We start from the raw sequence: 13,852 nt of genomic DNA, 5'->3' as shown, positions 1-13,852 counted from the left end.
CATCATGCCAATGACCACACTAAGAGCCAAAATAAGTTAAGTTGTTTCTGTCCCTTATTGCATATGACTTCCTGCAATTTAGCGTTTGCCAAGCGAGGCACAATGTAAAAGAAAACTGGTGAAACATAAAAAAGGAGCAATCTAAAGCACTTCTAAGGTCAAGTGTTTTGGAAATGCAGGACCATATAACTCTTCAGGGATTTAAAATCTGGTTTTAATGCATATCCTCATACCAATGACCCTACATAAGCAAGCCTGACATCAAAACAACCCTTTAAAATTAATACATAGATAATACATCATTACTAACAATGTACACTCTAATTAAAGAGATAAGGAACATATAATTTCTGCTAGAGGTGAATGAGCTAATTACTCTAGGTAGGCCTCCTTCAGAAGTGAGTGACACTGAAAGAGCTGCCAACACCCACTTGATGCAAAGCCCACTAAAATTAGTTGAAAGACTGATGGGTCACAGTTAACCTTGCTCTGGCCACTAATTTCTCAGTCCAGAGGTTCATGGAAACCTCCATCTACCTGAGAAAATTATTATTAATCCCCAACGTTAATGTCACTCAATAAACTCTCAAATATCACTGCATTGATTTACAATCAGAAAGGATTCCAGCTGATAGAAATTGGCATGTCTTATGTGCCTTCTGGTTCTGAAATTTTTAAGGATTACCACCATGACTTTTTTTCTGACTTTCACTGTTCAAAGCAACATCCCAAGGAAAAGTTACAGTTCTCATTTGCCTCCCTCTAGCCAGTGAGGCTTTAGGGAAAGGGTAGATTTTGTGAGACTTCTGATAAAACTGGAAGCAGGCAGTCACATAAATCTGAAGGCAAGCTGCTCTTTTGAGCAACCAAAAAGGATTTCAATGGAGGAGAGTTTGGGAACAGATCAGGGGCTGGGGTCAGCCCAGCACCTCATGGGATTGCTCTTCAGCCAGGCTTGTACTTTACAGTCTTTAAAACCCCTATGAATAGAATATTTGGTCATCAGTAGGGATACAAACTCATTGCAAAAGATTTCATGTCTGAATCAGAGCAGTTCAGCTCATTCCAGCTGTACTCTGCAGTAGACACTAAAGGAAGGACACTGAGACACTTGAGGGCATCCAGAGGAGAGCAACGAGGCTGGGGAGGGGCTTGGAACACAAACCCTGTGAGGGGCTTGGAACACAAACCCTGTGAGAAACAGCTGAGGGAGCTGGGGTTGTTCAGCCTGGGGAAAAGGAGACTCAGGGGTGACCTTATCACTCTCTACAGCTCCCTGAAAGGTGGCTGTGCTCAGGTGGGGTTGGGCTCTTTCTCCAGGCAGCACTGACAGAATGAGAGGACACAGGCTGTGCCAAGGGAAATACAGGTTGGATATTAGGAAAAAGATTTTTACAGAAAGAATAATAAAGTATTGGACTGGTTGGCCTGGGGAGGTGGTGGAGTCACCATCCCTGGATGTGCTAAAAAAAGACTGGATGTGGCACTTGGTGCCATGGTTCAGTCGAGGTGTTAGGGTGTGGATTGGACTTGATGATCTTGGAGGTCTCTTCCAACCTCGTTATACTGTGATAAAATGTCTGATGTGCATCCAGCCCTTTTCCTGAGCTTGCTGGCAGAGCTGGGCCTGGTGTTAGAGCATCTCCCCCTTGTGCATCACCTCCTGTTGAGCCATGCCTGGAGGGGTGGCTGCCAGGCTGCACTCCTGGCCCAGCAGAGCCATCTCCTCCAGGCAGCCCTCAGAACTTGGGTGTTAAACTGGGAAGCAAGTGTAGGACACAGACCTGGAGCCGCCTCCCAAGCAGGGTCCTGTGTCCCAGCACAGTTATTGCCCCCACTGAGCAATGGCTTTGAGCAGCATCTGCAGCCTGGCTGCAAGGGGCACACAGCAGCCCAGCCCTTGTGTATCCATGTGCCAAGGGTCTGATCCAGAGCCCAGCAGAGCCATGGCACTCCTCAGGCCCAGAGACCCAGCTCCTGCCTAACTCCATGGATCAGGCCCCAGAGTGTCTCAGTTCTCATCACCACTCTGGATATTTGTGCTTTCACCTGCTGCCTTTGCTGCTTTTACCTTCATCATCACCTGCACCTCTTAATCTGCACTTTCCTGTTCAAAATGAATATGCAAAATTTCCTTGCAGCTTTGTAAAGCACAGGGGCATGGAGTGCACAGAAAGGAAAGACAATGGCTTTTTCTTCTTGTGTTAAGGAACACTTTCAGCCACATTTTTACTTGAGGCTTTCATTCAGAGTATTTTCTGAGTGCATTTCTTATCTTGTTTACTAATTTTGGGACTCCAGCGATATCCAGACAAGCTGGGTTGGTGAAGAAGTGACTCCTGCTGATAACTCCACACTGCCTTCCCACAGCATGTAATCCTCCAAGGACAAGGGGACAGATCACCAGAAACCACTTGTACATCAGGGAATGTAAACTTGGCTCTCAGCAGAGGTCCCAAGGAGCCCCCAGGTTGTGTTGACCAGAAAATGAGCCAAGGGTTTGGGGTGCTGGCTTTTCACAATACTAACCCTTGTGCATTCTCTCATGAAATTATCATTTCTACAAAACTCTTTATGCTTTTACTTTCTCTATCCACCCCTTACCTGGGTGCCCCAGAGCAGTGTGCTGGAGGTGCCCAGGGCTGCTGCCCAGCCCCTGAAGGCCAGCAGAGCTGTTGTGTGCACCCTGGGGTGTCTGTGCACTCCCAGCACAGCCCGGGCTGGGAGCTGGCCCTGCCTGGTCTGCTGAGCTCAGCACGGGGAGTGGCTGCAGTTTCCAACACAAATCACAACAGCTCACTTTCTATTTTCAGTGACTGCTAAGAATATGGCAAATTTTCTCTTATTCCCACAAATCCAGCAACCACATAGTCTTTCACTACCATAAAGAGCAAAAAAATGTTTAATTCAGGATTTAAATTAGATCCAGGAAACCTCTGCTGTCTTTTCCTGTCTACAACAGGTTTTTAAAATAAAAGACAGTTTGAATGTGGCTTTACAATCCCATACTGCAGCCCTAGATCTGTCATTAGAAGAGTCAAATTTCATGGAGGGAAATTAAAGAGGAATTACTGAAGTTATTTGTGTTTTAGTAATACACCTAACTGGAGCCAGGATTTGTCCAGATGGGTGGAAATGAAAGGGCTGCAGGGAGCAGAAGGGCTCCCTGTGGGCAGAGCTCTGCCCTGCCCAAGGGAAGAGCAGGGAGAGCCAACACCCAGCCCCAGCTGCACAGCCTGAGCAGCACAGCCCGAGCAGCACAGCCCCAGCAGCACAGCCTGAGCAGCACAGCCTGAGCAGCACACCCCGAGCAGCACAGCCCCAGCAGCACAGCCCCAGCAGCACAGCCTGACCAGCACAGCCCCAGCAGCACAGCCCCAGCAGCACAGCCCCAGCAGCACAGCCCCAGCAGCACAGCCCCAGCAGCACAGCCTGACCAGCACAGCTCCAGCAGCACAGCCTGACCAGCACAGCCCCAGCAGCACAGCTCCAGCAGCACAGCCCCAGCAGCACAGCCTGACCAGCACAGCCCCAGCAGCACAGCTCCAGCAGCACAGCCTGACCAGCACAGCCCCAGCAGCACAGCCTGAGCAGCACAGCCCCAGCAGCACAGCCCGAGCAGCACAGCCTCAGCAGCACAGCCCCAGCCCTGTGTCTGTCCTGTCTGCTCCATCTGGGTGGGAGGCAGCCACGGGGCACCGAGTCAGCTCTGCAGGCTCAGTGCTGCTGCATCATCTTCCTTTCCACATTTAATTTCTTTTTGTTGGTGGTGTATGAAGATTTTTCTCTGATGGATTTAGAAGGTGCTCAGTGGGCTGGAGAAGCTTCAAGACTTCACTCTCCCATTACATTGGTAAACTTTCACAGTTCACTTGGCCAAAAATCTGCTTTGCTGAAATAGATGATTCCTCATTCCTAATTTGAACAATTGCGGACTTCTGAAAACTTACACCTGATCAACTTGAGCCTGAAATACCACTGCAGGCTGTTCTGCCTGCTTTTGTGTTCCTGCAAAGGATTTCATATTTTGCCAATGCAGTAAATCAGAAAACCTTCCCATTGTGCATGTTCTTCCAAACTGGTGCTCACCTGACAGCAGGCTTGTTCTCATCCTTAGACCTTTGCAAACCAGTACTTTGCTTGGAGCGTTTTCCCAATACACTCTTAGATATTTTAATTACTTTATTTGATACTAAATATGTTTTACAAGTGATTGGGAAAGGAGAATTAAATAACAGTATCCAAAATCCATATTAAAATTTCAGTCTCCCTTGCAGTATCTGAAGCACTTGCAGACAACTGAAGGTTTTCAGAGCCTGCATAGCAGCATGTGCTTGTTCCTACATGGAATTTCCCTAATTCCTCAATCAATTACCTGGAAAAAGCGGCCATTTTAATCAAAACCCTAAGGGTAGATGAAATCATGAGAAAACAGGAGCTTTATTGCAATGGATATTGACTGTAACTCATTAAGATGTTAAAGTATTGACATCCCATTTGATGAGAAAAATGTCTGATAGCGAGTGTACATAACTGTGTTACAGAGAATGCCAGCATCAACACATCATAATGAGTAACTAATGATGTCTGTGGCCTAACGAGGTGATTAAAGCAGTATCCTTTGATCTATGTCACTGACTTGATTTAATGCCAGGCTGAGATTGAATCTCTGCGCACCACTGGGGAGATTCAAGTAATTTGAGTAATTCACTCGCCTGGTCCCTGCATCACCAGGGATATTTGTGATGAGCACGGTCACTTCTGTAGCTAAGTCACCCTGGGCAGCACACACTGCCAGGGAAGAGCCACTGCTCCCTGCCTGCTGGCAGCCCCTGCAGGAGCCTCCCTGCTGCAGAGCAGGGGCTCACACAGCCTCCTGCCATGGCCATGCCTCTTCCTTTTGCCTCACAGAAGGAAGCAAAGAGAGCAGTGAGAGCAGTGGTGCTCTCACCACTGGCAGGGTTTGGAAGCATCCTCCACCAAGCAAAGCTCCAGGAAGATGCTTTGCTACCTTTCACCCAAGCACAGCAGGCAGGAGTGACAGCGTGCTGAAGCACAGGGCTTTGTGCCAGGCACATGCTGAACATCCTATTCAAACCACTGTGCTTGTCCAGCAGGACAAAAGCCCAGGGACCTGTTCTTTGGGACAGCAAACAGCGTGCCAAGAGCCCATGCCAGAGGTAACCAGAGGCATAAAACCTTTGGTCAGGTTCACGAAGTGGTGTAGCCTGGCTGCCAGCCAATAGCCCGCTCCTAGCAGTGAAAAACCTTCTCACCCTTAGCAGGGGAAGGGATTGTTAACCCTGTCACATACACCACAGCAGCTCTTTCAAGCAGCCCCTCCTACCTGTGTAGACAGAACTTGCCTGAGCAGTGCTGCCCTGGGGAGATGGTTGTAATATCTGGGATTGTATTTTCTTCATGAGGCTGCCAAAATAAAAGCATGGCCACCCTCAGTCAGGCCAAGGGTACATTTCTGTCATACAAGGGGCAAATGGGTGCCCAGGGCAGAGCACACAGACTGGGTAGGCAGGTGGGGCTGGCAGTCCTTGGTACTCCCTCTGCTGCCAACCACTTTCAGCTGATATTCTGGGCAGTGTGTGGTTTATGTATCAGCAGCCACTGTGGATTCATCTACACTAGCTGATTATACTTTGCATTGCAGTACTTCTTCCAGTAACAGGAATTAATTTTCCCTCCCAATCATCTTTAACCTTAAGTAATAATTAGCACTGAAAGCATAACCGAGACTCAAATTCTGGGCACCTCCCTTGGGCAGGAAATTATTTTGCTTGATGAATAGACCATTTTTTACAAAGGGCTTTTTCCTGTACATAAATAGCGGTGCTGGCTCCTAGATGCATGGGTGTGACACTGCCATCTCCATCCAAACAGGGATTGTCACCAGGGAGAATAATGGCCCCCCTGCCCCGGCACAGGGGCTGGCCACTGTGCAGCCTCCTCTCCCCCAGCAGTGCCCTGCAAAGGAGAAAATTGCTCAGGAATTATCCAGGTCCTGTCCAGTGTTCAGGCAGCCCCAGCACAGCCACCCTCCAGCCACAGAGACAGGCCCAGCTGCAGGCACAGCTGCAGCACATCCCTCCTGCTCTGTCCCCTGCCTCATTACCCACCTCCCCTCCACAGCCCTGCTGGAGGCTTTCAGCATTTATTGGTAATTTATAACATTGACAGCAGCACTGCCCCATCACACCCAGGGCACCTGAGCCATGACCCACCTCTTCCTCCCCCACACATAAACACAGATCCCTAAAGAGCTCAAAGCTGAACACAAAGGAGCCCGTATTTCCCCCCAAATATACCAGATCTCCCCTGTTACCAGGCACAGCTCCTCTGGCTGTGAAGTGGAGTCCAGCCCAGGCAGCCTTTATTGCCCTTATTGCCTTTATTGCCCTGCAAACAGACTGCAGCACTGCATCCCCTCTGCTGCCACCAAGGGCAGGTGAAGGCAGTGTCCAGCTGATGCTGCTGCTGTCTTTGTCCCTAGGGGTAATGAGGCAAGAGCAGCTCCTCTCGCTGCCCTGGGGAGATGGTTTACACTGTTCTGCTCACCTTGCATTCTGCCAGTGCTCAGAAAATAAAGTTTGTGAAGCTCATAGTTGGTGTTTGGGTTGTGGGCTTCTGTGAAAAGCCCAGCTCGCTCTCCTGAGCATGCTGGCATGAGTGGTGCACACACCAGAGTTAAACATAGCTCCAAAATACAATTCTAATTTGTTGAAGTAACTGGGAAGCTGTGCAGGCTCCTGGGCACCCCAACTGTCCCTGCCTGTGACTGGCCTGTCCCTGCAGCATGGGCTGGGTGGCCTGGGGTGCCCAAGGGTATGGGGCAGTGAGCCCCTGTGTGGGATGGGTGGGACAAGCTCCCGTGCAGGGATTGGTGGTCAAAAGGACTCATGTGAGAAGGAAACAAGGGATGGGAGGTGTGGGGAGAGGTCACAGCAAGGGGCCCTGCTGTGGCTGTGGCAGGCTCTGCCCACATGCTGCCCATGGTTGTCCCCTGACCCGTGGGATGAGAACCTGGGAAACAATCCCCACGTCTGCCTGATGTGCTTCAACCCTTGTGGCATCTCTGGATTTATTTTATTTTTTTTTAGAAAAAGCATTTTGATGTGTCCCCTTCTCTGCCAGGTGAGGGTGAACACAGTGGAGCCCTCACCTTGCACCTGGCCAGCACCATCCCATGGAGATCCTGACCCAGGCCAGTGCTGAGTTATCCCAGCTCTGGCTGGTATGATGCTGCAGATGAACAAATCCCAGAGGCACTCCTGCTGGAGGATATTTCTGGCTTCCTATATCCTCTTTGCCTTTGTGCTTGCCCTGGACAGGGGGTCTTGGTGTTGCTTTGGTTTCTGACATGGTCTTGGGATACCAAGCCCGGGGGGAGGCCTCTGAAGGGATACGCTCAGTGCCTCTCAGCTTAGCAGTAAAAAGAAATTGCACATCAGGGCACAGGCTGCAGGCGCTTCCAGAGATAAAATATTGTCAGCAGAGTCCAGGCCATCCATCAGAATAAATGTAGCTGATGCCATGATTTATGGGACAACGATGAAGGTTTAATCCTCCTCTCAGCAGTGCAACCTGATTTGCCACAAAACCCTGTTAAATTTTGTGGCACACGCTTCATCACTTCATTAGGAGATAGAGAGAAAATGGTTCAATGCATTCCTGAATCTTTTATGGCTGGGACTCTCCTCCCACCACTCCCGAGTGATGGGTAATCTTTCTGATCAGATCCCCAGGAAAAGACCCCGTGGGATTACAGAGAGCGAAGGCATTAACAACAGTGACAGGAAAGGAATACAATATCCCTTTAAACAATTAAATATTGATCCTGCAGGCCTGGGGTGGACTCCATCACACAAAAGGAAACACCTCTGTGAATTAGTTTGGTGACATCCATACCCTTAGATGATATAAAGGAAACCAAGATTATTTGCTTCACTTATTTTCTTAATGTTTTTCCCCTCAATTAGAGAAATGCATCTGGTATGAACCACACTCACCTCTCAGATACTTGGCATTCATCTTCCCAGAGTCCTCCACGATGGGATGGGATGGGTGGGATGGGATGGGATGGGATGGGAGGGGGTGGGATGGGATGGGATGGGATGGGATGGGATGGGATGGGATGGGATGGGATGGGATGCGATGGGATACGATGCGATGGGATGGGATGGGATGGGATGGGATGGGATGGGATGGGATGGGATGCGATGGGATGGGATGCGATGGGATGGGATGCGATGGGATGCGATGGGATGCGATGGGATGGGATGGGATGCGATGGGATGGGCAGTGCTTGCTGGGGGCAGAGGCTGCACGGCTGCGTGGATAGAGGGACGAGGACAGTGCTGGAAGCCTTAGGTGCCCTTTGGTGTGTCCTCCCCCCTCCCTCCAGGACTGCACTGAAGCTCCCCCTCCCATGGGAGAGCTGGGGCTGCCCATGGAGCTCAGCCCAGTGCCTTGTGGCTGCACACGGACAAACAAAAGAAGGCAAGAAATGTCTAAATTTAAAGTGCTGGAAAATCCAACCTTTTATTTACTACATTTTTGTGACTACATAAACGCTGAAACATTGTAACGCTGAAACATTGTAACACTGAAAAGCATGATGACATCATCACTTGCTTTTTAATTTTTTTTACTTTTTCTCTTTTTTTTTTTCTTTTTTTCTTTTTTTTTTAAATTTTTTTTTTGCTTAGCAAACACAGCAGATGATATTGCACGGCATAAAGTGAGAACAGTAGCAAAGCTTAAAAAAAGTAACTTAAGGAAACCTTAACGCAGTACAGGAGATACTCATACCCAACCCAGGGCAATGCCTAGCGCACTGCACTTGTCATCGCTACACACAAAAATACAGAAGAAGCGCTTGACTAAGAGAGAGAGTGAGGAAATATCAGCAATCAACCGTAATTAGGTACAATAATCATTTAGACTGAAATGCAGATGCAACGCATAAACTACTGCTGCTTCCTAATGGGCGAACTAAAGATGGCAGCAAAGGGCTTTAGCAAAATCTTCGCTTCGTATTCGTTATTTTTCCTTTTTTTATTTTTTCTTTTTTTTTCTTTTAATTTTTTTCTTTTTTTTTTTTCTTTTTTTTTTCTTTTTTTTTTTTTTTTTTTTTGGTTTTGTTCCGTTGCTCTGGAAGAACTCCCGCTTGCTCTGGGAAGATTTATTTCCTACCCCTGCGGAGCTGGGACCTGTGATTGTCTGTGGCGCCCTCTCTGCGGCGGGGCCGGGGCCGGGGCTGCTCTCAAGGCTCAGACACGGCTGTACCAACTCTCCCGTGCTCGGGACAGGCTGCAAAGCCAACGCGGCCCCACGGTGAGGATGCAGTAAGTGCAGTAAATGCAGAACATTCCGTGAAAAACCAAACTAGCGCAGCGGGACGGGCAGGCGCGGCTCCCTGAGCGCAGTTTGGCCAGTGCTCGTGGCTCATGCTGGTCACATCACACTTGGCCTCCCCCTCCGTGTGAAGCTCACTGCACAGCATTAGCCACTGCATTGAGAGCAGACACTGAGCCACTGCCCACCGACAGATCATTTAATGATCCTTCATTTCAGAGCGTCTTTATTGCCCCATTTCAATACTCCAAGTATAAAAATGTACCTAGAAAGGGTAACTTCTGACCAAAAGCTCAGCCCCTGCCCTTGTCCTGCCCTCCCTCAACCCCCTCACTATCCCCTCAAGGAAAAGAGGTATACCTGGGGCTCAGCTACTGCACGGGAAAGGAAATATTTACAGCCATCACAAACCGTGTCAGTACACAACATTTCGTTGAACCAGAATCTAGCCTTTATGGAAAACAAAACACAAGTGAGTGGCATCCTGTTCTCTGTGCCGTGATGCCATCATCAGCTTTGCAGAAGTATCATTGTCATTACTCTTTCTAATTTCATTTTTTCTGTTTCCAGCTCTGAACTGCCTTGTCCTCCCTGTAGCTGCGGGGTGCCAGGGCAGCTCTGTGCCCTGGACCCAGCACAGCTCCCGTGCCCTGCCCTCGGTGCAGCGCACCCCGAGCCCAGCCGTGTCCCCAGGATGCCATCCCTGCCTGCTGGTGGCCCAGGGGTGGCCCAGGGGTGGCCCCGAGCTCTCCCAGCCCGCGCTGTCCCGCCACAAAGGCCTTTCCTTGAGCAAGGTTTCCAGATTCAAGTCCGCTTTTCTCCCAAGGCCCGCGCCCGCTACTCGCTTGCGCTACCCGTGCGAATGGCGAAGGAAAAGAAAAACTCAGCAAAATCTCTCACAAATGCCAGTGCTTTTCAACATTAAACGACTTTTAAATTCTTTGGATGTGCGGGTCTCACCCACAAAGCAATCTTTCTAGAAAAAGACAAATAAATTAAAGGAAAAACACACTAATAATGCCTTTCTGCTTTCTAAGTGACAAAAGTACTACCTTGAAACACTCATTTTGGCATGTACAAGTTGGGGGGAAGGGAGGCCTGGGGGGTAACCTGGCAGTGTTTGTAACACGGGTGGAAGTGCATGCCAAGACAAGGCTGAAGATACACCCTGCAGTCAAGAGAAGCACTCTCCTTCAGTTCATCTCAGCATCAAGAATGAAAAGATTGTAACATAAAGCTTTGGCCATTTTTGAATCTACTATATACAATTTTTTTTTTTAAAACTACATAGTCATAAATTAAAGCAGTGATTAAATAAGCGTATACAAAATGTAATTAAATTAAAAGTCACAGCACATTATAGAGAAAAAATAGGAACCATTTATCACAGCAGAGAATATTTCTTTTTACCCTGTGAAAAGAACATCGACTAGCAAACACAAAGCATCCTAGTTGAAACAAAAGTAATTGAAGCCATGTTTCCCTTTCTTGCATTCATTGCAAACAGCAATCTTTACCCACTTTGAAACATTCCCAGGAATAAGATCTTCCTTGAGTATAACAGAGAAGTTCTGCCAAAAAAAAAGGAAAAAAAGAAGAAACCCAAACCCAAACCAAACAATATAAAAGGAATATACAAACAAAACAACCCCTACAAAATAAATAAGAATTATAAAGCTTTTTTTTAAGTAACCTTAACAATTATCAAACTAGTAAGTTCTGCCTTATCACATAGACTCTCTATACAACATAACCCTAAAGATTTATTACTATGAGGTATTTGGAGGAATTGGTAAAAGCGATGCACGGCCTGTCTGGGCTGAGGGACTCAAGCTGCTGTGGGGGAAAGAAGAGGGAACCTTTGGTTTGTCAGCAAGAAAGTGGAAAAAAACATTTTCCTTTGGTATCAAAGAAAGTTTCATTGCATGGTTGCACGGCAAAAAGCACCACGGTGAAGAATTATTCCTTTTTTTCATTAGTGGCCTTTCTAACAGGCTGAGGTATTCAAAGAGTATAAGGTGAGAGATAAAGAGGTCAACAGCGGTTTAACACTTTGGTTCAAGCAAGGCACTCGTCCTATGAGTTTACAAAGTTTGCAACATGTTTGCCAAGAGCTTTATTATTATTATTCTATTATTATTATTATTATTATTATCCTTATCATCGTCAGTAGTAGCAGTTGTAGCAAGAGAAGTATTTGTAAGGTTATTAGCATTACCACTAAGAATGAAGACAAGGTTACACACTGAGTGAAGGTGAGGAAGGGGGTCGGGGGATGGGGGTAAGAAGGAGGATGAGTTCCCTTTCCAGACCAAGGCCGTGCATGAAAAAATCTTTGGTATTCTTTGGTATCATCAATGTGATTAAAATCACCAATGGAAATCGAGTGAGGTAGCGTCTTTGGTTCACACTATAAATAGTAGATCTTTACACACTTTTTTTTTCTTTTTTTTTCTTTTTTTTTTTTTTTTAACACGTGGAAGTAGCTATTCCTTACCTTTTGCTTCTTTGTCTTTAGCAAATAGTTACCAAATGTATTGTAAAGCTAACCACACCACAATAATAAACCAGGAGGCTAAGCAAAGTCTCAAAATTAGCCCCTGGGCCTTTGAATGCACCCAAACGCAGTGAGATAGAAAAGGGTAAGTGCTTTCTCTTTGTTTGCTAAATGCATAGTTTTCATCCCTATGTACAAAGGAGGAGGAAGAGGAGGAGGATAGGAAGAAGAGTAGTAGAAAGAAGGAACGTTTTTTGGGGTAAAAATGTCTTGTTTACAACTCAGGTGAGGAGAGGTGTCCTAAGACTCTTTGGTATAAGCTCAGCAGTGTTTCTGAGCCCCTGGGGCAGTGCCCACCAGCACCGCAGCCTTCTCCTGAAATCCCAGGAGAGGAGCAGTGCCCGGGGCAGCCCTGGGGCTGCTCTCATGCCAGGCCACCCCGGCCCCTCGGCTGCTGGGGGATTTGCTCCTGGAGTGGGGTGTGCAGGAGCAACATCCCAAGCAGAAGCGCGGTGGGCGGCCGGCTCTGGTGGGGTTTGCTTTACCTGAGTAAGGAGAGGAGGCTGCGGCCCTGGAAAGCCACAGGGCTAACAGAGCGCTGTGGGGCAGTCTGAAGGAGGATAATTTTTTTTTGTTTGTTTTGTTCTTTTTTTCCTAGAAATGTAACGATGCCATTTACAATGGGGATGGATGCGGACAGTTCACCTCTCGGCCAGCCTCCCCCGTGGGTCACTGCGGTGGGTTTGGATGCAGCCTGTTAGCTAATGCATGTTCCTAATGCCCTCTTGCCCTTGGAGTCACCTGTGACTGAAGCCCCATCTCCTGATGCTCCCAAACTGTTTCAGGTTCTGCTCCCTCTCCTAATCCTTCCTGGCAGAGTTTTAGATCCTCTTGTCGAATTTGCAACTAATTTTCATTTTGTCAGGAATGAAATGAACTGAAAGACTAACACTAGCAGACAGAGACAGGTTTCCTGGCTAATGTTAAATGCAGCATTAGAAGAAACTCCCCTTCAAGGATGCCCTGGTGAGTAACTGGCACCAGTCAGAGCAAGGGAGCACCAGGTAACCTGTCCGTGCTTCAGTCGGCGTGGCTGGGCAGTCTGCTCAGAGGTAACACAGCTTTCCAGGTAGACTGAGCAGTTCCAGAGTTATTTGCTTCATGTTCTGAAGGAAATTAAAGAAAAGTGTGTTCTTTGCCTATTCAGAGTATGAGGCGCATATTGCTTATGGGAAGAGTGGTTTGTTCCTAATGGCTTAGAGAAAACCAAAAGGTTTATAACTACTCAAACAGACATGTAAAAAACCCAAAACACTTAAAATCTCTAACTTGTGCATCAGTTTTAGTGTGTGTGGACATGTGTGTGCACATGTATACATACATACATACACCCCATAAAAATGTGTGTGCATGTACATATACACAGTCCTGTTTAGGGGCTTGCATGTGTGTGTATCAGAGATCCTGAAATTGCATATTGGGTGCAAATTTAATGCTGGTATGAAAGTTCTCTTTGGTTTCAGCAAGTAGTCTATAAAGACAATACAATGGAAATACTAAAAATGCGGCAATGTACTTTGAATTTCCCTGCATTTTTAAATTCTCAAGTTTTAAATAAATAAGGCTTTAGTCTCTAAACTATAGGTACGTTACAAAGCAGTGTTTTGCTGGAAAAAATAAACCATTAGTTATTACTGTCCTTTATTAACCTTACACTAATGAGACTGCATTCATAAGGTAATTTAAGTGTGAGCTTATCAATGTTTCCATGTCAATTATGTCTCTGTGGGGATGGCACACTCCAAAAGAAAGCTTGCTAAAATTTAAGGTAAGCTAGAGACTCAAAAAATGTCCAGATTAGATTCCATTTTCATAGATAATTGCTTTGTCAGCCTTCAAGTGGGTTTAACATACTGAAATACGGAGAAATATTCTGTGCCAAAAATATTGGGTTTATTTAACTTTATTTTAATAAAGAGATATTTC

Source organism: Catharus ustulatus, chromosome 12 (assembly GCF_009819885.2).
Source record: "Catharus ustulatus isolate bCatUst1 chromosome 12, bCatUst1.pri.v2, whole genome shotgun sequence".
NCBI classification, from domain to species: Eukaryota; Metazoa; Chordata; class Aves; order Passeriformes; family Turdidae; genus Catharus; species Catharus ustulatus.
Note: the sequence above shows the minus strand (reverse complement) of the source record.